The sequence below is a fragment of the Humulus lupulus genome, chromosome 5, assembly GCF_963169125.1.
Source record: "Humulus lupulus chromosome 5, drHumLupu1.1, whole genome shotgun sequence".
Lineage (NCBI taxonomy): Eukaryota > Viridiplantae > Streptophyta > Magnoliopsida > Rosales > Cannabaceae > Humulus > Humulus lupulus.
Window position 1 is genome coordinate 47,522,933 of NC_084797.1, and position 9,971 is coordinate 47,532,903.

Sequence of the window (9,971 nt, forward strand, 5' to 3'; positions counted from 1 at the left end):
CTTAGGAGTATTCAAAGCTTTCGGGATTGAATTGTGGAAGTGGTGGTGACGTGGAAGCTTTGTAAGATCAAGAATTGAAGAATTTTGAGGTAGGCCGCGGCTCATAAAACTCAGGCCGCGGCACTTTAAGTGGAAATTGCATTTTCAGGATTTTTCTTCCAGACAGGCCGCTGCGCGTAAAACTCAGGCCGCTGCCTATGGTGACAGGTCGCTGCGCGAAAATTTCAGGCCGCTGCCTGAGGGACAGATTTAGGCACAGTTTTGTTCTAGGCCGCGGCTCGCATTTTTCAGGCCGTGGCTTGCGACGTCGTTTTTAGATTTTTTTGTTTCTTTTTAATTAGAATTTAATTGAGATTATAAATAATTATTAGGGTTAATTTTAGATTAAGTTCTGATTACGGTTTAGAGAGAAAGAGAGACTCAGAAGGGGCTGGAGAGAAGACTACAACGCGACAACAATCTTGTTCATCCATCTAGTTTCTTTTCTTCCCTTTATCTCTTTAATTTTAATTATAATTATGTTATGATTATGATTACAATTATGGAGTAGATTCTTTTTAGGTTAAGGGTTAATTCAAAACCCAAGACATGAATTCTTGATTATTAATAATGAATATTGTTCTTCAATTTCTCTCAATATTAGATTGTTTCTATTTTTCCAATTGAATGTTATGAATCTTGTAATTTCTTGTTAGGTGGCCAACTAATTAAGGTTTTACATTGTTCAATTATCATCTTAGAATTACTACTCACCTAATAGTTTAGGATTCTAAGTGTGTGTGATAAATTGCAATTGATAGTTAAGTCAAAAGAATTGTTGATTGTGATGAAAAATAGAACCTAGGTTAAATGAATTATATGCTTCATTAATTTATTGCCTAGATTAACTTGTTTCCATAGAACTTAATGCTTTATCTAAGTTAAATAGATTGTATGCTTCATAGAGTTATTGCTTAGATAAAAGAGTTAATTATTGAGCGCTTCGCCTTGATTACTTATAATAGGGAGACTGGGATAATTGTCTGCTTTAGCGTTATCTGCGGGGTTAATAGTTTAATTGAGAAATTGGAATAATATTTATTATTAGTGATTATGAATGATTGTTGAGGGTGGAGATTAACCTTTAACTGCTTTTTAATATCGTGATCAAAATCTTTATTTTGCTTTCTAATTTATGTTATTTAATTTTGCATAAAAAAATCAAAATCCCCTTTTAAGTTTTAGTCTTAATTCTTGAATAATAAAGTGAACGATAGTCCTCGTGGGTTCGACCTGTACTTGCTATTATACTGAAATAATTGAAAGTATTGAAAGAAAAATTATTGTTAAATTTGTGTGGTATACGACAGCCATCAAATTTTTGGCGCCGTTGCCGGGGACTATTGTTATTCTCTTTGTTATTCAAATTTATTTATTTGTGACTAATTAGTTCTTACTGTGGAATTATCAGGTGTATATGTCTGGTGAAGACGATACTCAAGAAAGGTTATCTCGGCTTAAACAATATCTTGAGTCATCGTCAGCTTCTCGATCTTCAAGAATTATTACCGATAATCCGCTCTTTCAACATCTTGCTCCGCAAGAAAATCCTGTTAAAGTGCCATTACCGTCTGACAACGAATCTGATTCTGACGATTCAGTTCGATCCTATAGAACAATGGCTCAGCAAAGGACATTGAAAGAGTTGGCAGCGCCAAATCTTGACCATCAACCACTATGCATCCAATATCCACCGTTGGATGTAAACTTTGAACTCAAATCGGGCCTCATCCACTTATTGCCTTCCTTCCATGGGCTGCCTGGTGAGGATCTGAATAAACATTTGAAGGAGTTTCATATTGTCTGTTCTAGTATGAAACCCGCTGCAGTGACTGAGGAACAAATTAAGCTGCGAGCTTTTCCTTTCTCCCTAAAGGATGCAGCTAAAGAGTGGTTGTACTATCTTCCACCTGGTACTGTTGAAACTTGGAATGGTATGAAGACTATGTTCCTAGAACGATACTTTCCGGCATCTAAAGTTGGAAGCATCAGGAAAGAAATCTGTGGTATAAGGCAGTATACAGGAAAGTCTTTGTATGAGTATTGGGAAAGATTTAAGAGGTTGTGTGCTAGCTGCCCTCATCATCAGATAAGTGAACAGCTCCTCATTCAGTACTTTTATGAAGGATTACAATCACTGGATATGAGTATGATTGATGCAGCCAGTGGGGTGCACTAGTTGATAAGACTCCTGCTGCAGCCAGGAGCTTGATTTCTAATATGGCTGCTAACTCACAACAGTTTGGCATTCGTCAAGATCCTGTTCCACCGCCCAAATCAGCTAATGAAGTGAGCACCTCTAATGCTAATTAGCTGGGTCAACAATTGGCTCAATTAACTGCAGTGGTACAACAACTAGCTTTGGGCCAACAGGTGCGGCCTTGTGGAATCTGTCAAGTAGTGGGGCACCCTACTGATACGTGCCCTACTCTAGTGGAGGGAGAAACTGAGGGTGTTAATGCTGTAGGAAACTTTCCCGGTCAATTACGTCAGATGTATTATGAACCATTTTCACAAACTTATAATCCTGGCTGGCGTGATCATCCAAACCTTCGATATGAGAATCAACAACAAATAGCTCCACAACCAACAGTAGCAAGACCTCCTGGTTTCACTACACAACAGAGGTCTCAGAATAATTATGTACCTAGACCATCACAACCACCGCAGGCTGCTCCACCACCAAGTGCCAAACCTTCTACTGAGGATTTAATCAATGCACTTGCTACAAATACTCTTCAATTTCAGCAAACCACCCAAGCTTCCATCAAAAGTTTGGAGAATCAGGTGGGACAATTAGCAGCATCATATAACCGGTTGGAGGCTCATCTGTCAAATAAATTGCCTTCACAACCTGAGATGAATCCCAAGGAGAATGCTAGTGCATTAACTTTGCGCAGTGGGACGCAATATGATCCACCTAATCCTCCAAAGCCCAGTAAATTGTCATCCAAGCCACAAGTTGATTGCTCAGTTAATGAAGATGTTCCTCCAAAGCCAACCACCCCTACACAACTCAGCCCTAAGCCTACCTTTGTCATTCCACCTCCATTCCCAAGCAGACTGAAAAAGACTAAAAAGGAAGAGGTTGACAAGGAGATTCTTGATACATTCCGAAAGGTAGAAGTGAATATTCCTCTTCTTGACGCTATTAAACAAGTGCCGTGCTATGCCAAGTTTATGAAAGAGTTGTGCACTAATAAGCGTAAGTTAAGGGGTAATGAAAAAGTTAGTGTGGGGGAGAATGTTTCCGCAGTTCTTCAAAAGAAGCTCCCACCAAAGTGTAAGGATCCTGGTACTTTTACTATCCCTTGCACTATTGGTAATAAAATAATTGAGCGGTGTATGTTGGATTTGGGAGCCTCTATCAATGTCATGCCATTCTCCATTTATGCTTCATTGAATCTCGGTCCACTTGAAGAAACGGGGGTGATTATTCAACTTGCTGATAGGTCGAATGCTTATCCCAGGGGTGTAATAGAAGATGTTTTAGTTCAAGTAAATGAATTGGTGTTTCCGGCTGATTTTTATGTTCTTGATATGGAAGATGAATCTATTCCATGCTCCACTCCAATTTTGTTGGGAAGGCCATTCATGAAAACTGCGAGAACTAAGATTGATGTGCATGACGGTACGTTGACCATGGAATTTGATGGGGAGACAATTCGATTTAATATTTTTGAGGCTATGAGATATCCAAGTGATGTGCATGCTGTTTACTCTCTTGATGTGTTGGATATTCTTTCTCAACGAGTTTTAGATTTGCATAATGAAGATTGTTTGGAGGTTGCGTTGAGAGAGCATCTTGTGTTGATCGATGAAGATTTGTCTCATTAGATCATGGATGTCATAACCACACTCAATAGTGGTTTTGACAAGACTTTTAAGAAGGTTGCATTTCTTAATTTGCGGATTTCTAATGAGAAATTGCAGCCATCAATTGTTCAAGCCCCTACACTTGAATTGAAGCCACTTCCGGAGCATCTCAAATATGTTTACTTGGGGAGGAACGAGACACTTCCGGTTATAATTGCACGAGATCTTAATCAAATCCAAGAAGAAAAGTTAATGAGAGTACTCCAAGAATATAAAACAGCCATTGGTTGGTCTATTGCTGATATTAAGGGGATTAGCCCTTCTATGTGCATGCACCGAATTTTACTTGAAGAAGGGTCTAAACCAACACGTGAGGCGCAACGGAGATTGAATCCACCTATGATGGAGGTTGTGAAAAAGGAGATACTGAAGCTCCTTAGTGTGGGTATTATTTACCCAATTTCAGACAGTCAATGGGTGAGTCCTGTTCAGGTAGTGCCAAAGAAGTCTGGAATCACAGTGGTAAAGAATGATGAAAACGAGCTGGTACCAAAAAGAATGCAAACCGGGTGGCGAGTTTGTATAGACTACCGAAAGTTGAATGCGGCAACCCGTAAAGATCACTTTCCATTACCGTTCATTGATCAGATGCTTGAGAGGTTAGCGGGTCATCCTTATTATTGTTTTCTTGACGGTTATTCGGGATATAATCAGATTGTTATAGCTCCTGAAGATCAAGAGAAGACAACCTTTACATGCCCTTTTGGTACATTTGCTTTTCGACGTATGCCGTTTGGGTTATGTAATGCTCCGGCCACATTTCAGCGATGTATGATGAGCGTTTTTTCAGAATATATTGAAAACATCATTGAGGTTTTTATGGATGATTTTAGTGTTTATGGTGACTCATTTGATCGCTGCCTTCATAATCTCACTTTGGTACTTCAGCGGTGTATTGAAACTAACCTTGTGCTTAATTGGGAAAAATGCCATTTTATGGTAAACCAAGGTATAGTTTTGGGTCATGTGATTTCAGTCAAGGGAATAGAGGTCGATAAGGCAAAGATTGATTTAATTCGTTCTCTACCATCTCCAACTAGTGTGAAAGAAGTGAGATCATTCCTTGGGCATGCAGGGTTTTATCGGAGATTTATTAAAGATTTCTCCAAAATTTCCACACCACTATGCAACCTTCTCCAAAAAGACGTAAAGTTTGAGTTTAATGAGAATTGTTTAGTGGCTTTCAACTTATTAAAAGAGTCTCTGACTACAGCTCCTATAATTCAGCCACCGAATTGGGAGCTACCATTTGAACTCATGTGTGATGCAAGTGACTATGCCGTGGGCGCTGTTCTTGGGCAGCGAGTTGACAAGCTTCCACATGTTATATATTATGCTTCTCGCACTCTTAATGATGCTCAACTTAATTATTCCACCACTGAAAAAGAGCTCTTGGCGGTCATTTTTTTCCTTGGAGAAGTTTCGATCCTACTTGATTGGAACTAAAGTGATTGTTTATACCGACCATGCTGCTCTTCGCTATCTATTGGCAAAGAAAGAAGCCAAGCCTCGGCTGCTCCAATGGATTTTACTTCTTCAAGAGTTTGATTTGGAGATAAAAGATAAAAAGGGTTCTGAGAATAGGGTGGCGGATCACTTGAGTCGTCTTATTCGGGATGAAGATAATTTGCCCATAGAAGAAAAATTTCCGGATGAGCAACTCCTCGCCATGCAAGAAGTTATTCCTTGGTATGCCGACATTGTAAACTACCTTGCTTCAAAGGAGTTACCAAGTGATCTCACACAAGCACAACGGAACAAGATCAAGCATGATGCTCGCCACTACATATGGGATGAACCTTATCTTTGGAAGCATTGTACTGATCAAATTATTCGTAGGTGTGTACCTGAATCTGAATTTCGTTCCATCCTTGCTTTTTGTCATGCTTATGCTTGTGGTGGACACTTTAGACCTAAGAGGACAGCTCATAAGATATTTGACAGCGGTTTCTATTGGCCCACAATTTTCAAAGATGCTTATGCTTATTGTAAGGCATGTGATCGTTGTCAACGAGTTGGTAACATAACGGCAAAGGATCAAATGCCTCAAACTCCTATTTTAATCCTTGAGATCTTTGATGTTTGGGGTATGGATTTCATGGGACCGTTCCCATCCTCTTTTGGCTATGAATATATTTTATTGGCGGTAGACTACGTGTCTAAATGGGTGAAAGCAATCGCAACTAGAACGGACAATTCCAAAACAGTAGTGGACTTCATTCGCTCCAACATTTTTGTGCGTTTTGGTACACCTAAGGCTATACTTAGTGATCGAGGCACTCATTTTTGTAACAAGAGTATAGAAGCATTGTTTCGACGCTATAGTGTAACTCACAAGGTGACAGTTGCTTATCATCCACAAGCCAACGGGCAAGCAGAGGTTTCTAATCGTGAAATCAAATTGATTCTTGAGAAAACTGTAAATCCAAACCGGAAAGATTGGAGTACAAGGCTTGATGATGCCTTGTGGGCGTATCAAACAGCATATAAAACACCTATCGGTATGTCACCTTATCGGTTGGTGTATGGGAAGCCTTGCCATCTACCGGTTGAGCTAGAGCATAAGGCGTGGTGGGCTGTAAAGAAGTGTAACATGGACATGGTGGCTGTAGGACAACAAAGAATGCTTCAATTGCATGAGTTAGAAGAAATACGCAATGAAGCATATGAGAGTTCAAGAATCTACAAGGAGAAAACCAAAGCTTTTCATGACAAGCATATTCTTCGAAAGAGTTTTGTGGAAGGTCAGAAAGTTCTCATGTATCACTCTCGCCTTAAACTTTTTCCTGGGAAGTTGAAGTCTCGCTGGTTAGGTCCGTTCATTGTTACCAAAGTTTTTCCTCATGGAGCGGTCGAAGTTATAAGTCCAAGTACCGGAAAGTCATTCAAGGTGAATGGTCAGAGATTAAAGCCATATTATGAATCAATGGGGGAAGAACAAGCTGCGGTAGTTCATCTCATTGATCCGGTATATGTTGATGAATGAAGCATTAAGTCGAGCTAGCGACGATAAACTTAGCTACTTTGTAAATTAGTTTATTTTCATCATTTAAATTGAACATTATGTTTTTATTTTTTTGTTTTTGTTGAGATAATTTTAGTTTAATTTCTGTACTTAGAACCGTGAAAATCGTGGAAAAAAAATTATTAAAAAAAAAAAAAACATGAATGATGAAAAAGTTTGAAAAAAAATAATGATGAAAGGGATCAGGATAATTCAGGTCCCGGCTCGTCTTTGGTGTGCCGCGGCCCTTTTATGAGAAAAGGGAAAAACAAGGCATCAGGGGTTCCCAGGCCGCGGCTCGTCTATGGTGTGCCGCGGCCCTTTTATCCGAAAAAGTGCTTCAGGAGTTCGCAAGTCGCGGCACGTATATGCTGAGCCGCGGCACACGAGAGCAAATTCAGAAAAAGGCTTCACAGGCCGCGACTCGTCTATGGCGTGCCGCGGCCCTTTTTCAGACAAATAAACTGAACAGCGTCAAGTTTGTGTAGGCCGCGGCACGCAATTCCCAAGCCGCGGCCTACGAACGTTTTCAGCACTTTTAAATTTAAAATTTCCATTTCATCATTTATCTAAAACATCATCAAAAACTCTCATTCCTCTTTCTTCTTTTTCCCATCATTCTCATCACAAATTCCTCTAAATTCCTTCATTTTCCTTTTTTTTTTCCATTATTCTTTATCCATCACCATTACCCCAAACATATAAACAAATCTCCATCTTAATTCACCCATATCTCCATAAACACACCATTACCTCAACTTCACCACACTAATCCGAATTTTCACCACACTAATCCGAATTTCACCAATCCATTTTGGTTGCTGCATTTCATTTCACATTTCATATATAATCCAAGGAGATTTGCACATTCATTCATTCATTCATTTCATCAAGTAAGTTTTTCTTGAAATAAAATATTTATTTTGTTACTTGAATAATTGAAGTGTGGTATTTTGGAAATATTTGTGTGGTAGTTTATTGTGATAATCTATGTCCTTTGTATTACTTTGATTATGATAATTCATGGACATTCTAAGTTTTGGGGGAATTTTGCTTCATGGTATATAATATGTTGGAGATGGTATTTATATGCACTCTATGTGTTTGATAAAAGGTTTGTGAGGAATGGAGGATATGGTTGGTGCATGAGTGTTCTTGGGATGAGTTAGAAATTGTTATGTAGGAATTGAGTAATGCATTGTGTCACTTTGACCTTGGATATGGGGGCATTTAAACTTTGGAAAGATTAATGTTGGTCATTGTGGTATTTTGTTCTCTTAATCATCTAATGACTAACAATGGTGTTGTTGGGTGCTTGTTCTTTATTTTTTCTACTTTTTGAACAGCCATGGCTCCAAAGACAAATAGGAATCAAGCCTCTTCATCGACACCAATTCCATACGATCCCCTAAAATTTGTGTCTATGGAGGCCTATGAGAGCTACTTGAATGCCATTGGTCATGATAAAGCATGGGTCCCTGAGCGAGGATTTGATCTTCATATCCACCATGATCAACCTTTCCTCATGCATCAAATTGAATCTCGGGGTTGGGAGAAATTATGTGCTCATCCTGAACCGACCATTGGTCCTATAGTTCGTGAGTTTTATGCCAACGCTGTGGCTCATGAAAATTATAAGGTGAAAGTGAGAGGTGTAAAAGTGTCCTTCAAAGCAGCTGATATTAATAGCTATTATGAGCTACCTCACTTTCAGCGAGATGAATATGGTGCAGTTAAGGATAATTTTGATCATCAAGCTGTGATTGATGAAATTGCAATGCCAGGTGCTGTTTGGAACTTATATAATAATGGGGCTCCTCGCTACATAAAAGCCGCGTACCTGGATAGTAATACAAAGGCATGGCAGCGGTTCATTGGGGCCAAATTAATGCCAACGGCACAACTTGGTCATGTGGATATTCACGAAGCAATCCTTCTTTATGCAATTTTGACAGACAAAACCATTAATGTGGGCCAAATTATTCATGCTTCTATCATCCGAAGTATGAATCAAGTGACGAATGGCTTTTATGTCCCTTCTTTGATCACGGCGTTATGTAAGCAGGCCGGTGTTCCTTGGGATGAGTCTGAAGACAAGGTGCATCCATTGCGCATCATTGATCATAATACCCTTGACCGATTGAAGGGGAAAACCGCTGTTCAAGTTAATGATCAAGGCCAATCTTCTACTCCGGCCCCTGTTCCTCCTTTGAACGATAGTAGAAGGACCACCCAGCAACGCTTACAAGCTTTGGAGCAGGAGGTTTATTATGGTCGCCTTGATATTCGGGCGAATACTCAGCATATCCTGGACCACAACCAGAGGTTTGTCGAATATGCAAGCTATCAGGATATTTGTTACAGAATGGAGCAGGCTCGTTTGAACGTTGATATGTCTACATATCCACCTGCTCCTACTTGGTTGCAACCATACCCACCACCGGTTCCCATGCCCATGGTGCCATATCAGGCCCCTGTTGATGAGGATGTTGCTGGAGCGGCAGATATGGACATTCCTGAGGAATGATGTGTTATGAGGGAGTTTTTCTTTCTTCTCTTTTCACTTTCTTTTCTATTTTCCTAAGTCCATTGAGGACAATGTACTTTTGAAGTGTGTGTGTGGGAGGGGGGGGGGGGGGGGGGAGAGAAAATTAATGTTTTGCTCTGGTTGTTAATTTTATGTTCTTTTTGTTTTATTTAGTGTCAGTTGTGTTGGTCTTGTTGAAAGCATTGGTCGATGATGAAACTTTGAATTATGCTTAAAGTGATGTCAGACAATGAGGAATTTTGTATGATTTGTGTGCTTGACTCCTATGTGAATTGCTATTTTGATTTATGTTGTTTTTCACTCTATGCACGATTGAATTCACCACTTAAATATGTTGGAAAAAAAATTATACTTGTTGAAAAAAAATAATTTTTGAAGTCCCAACCACTCTAGAAATCATTAGTCAATTGTTTGAGGCGAAATCATAAGTACACATGATTAGGAAGATGATTAAGGCAGTTCTTTGGATCGTTTGAGCCGTTCAAGCCAACTTATTATATGATA

At 39.4% G+C, this 9,971-nt stretch overlaps 1 non-coding gene across 1 annotated transcript; it reads right to left on the reverse strand.

Annotated features, from left to right (window-relative positions):
- Nucleotides 1-2,023: 2,023 nt before the first annotated feature.
- Nucleotides 2,024-2,130, reverse strand: LOC133780742 (small nucleolar RNA R71). Its single transcript, XR_009869560.1, has one exon. It is a non-coding gene; the product is annotated as a small nucleolar RNA R71 (small nucleolar RNA).
- Nucleotides 2,131-9,971: the final 7,841 nt, after the last annotated feature.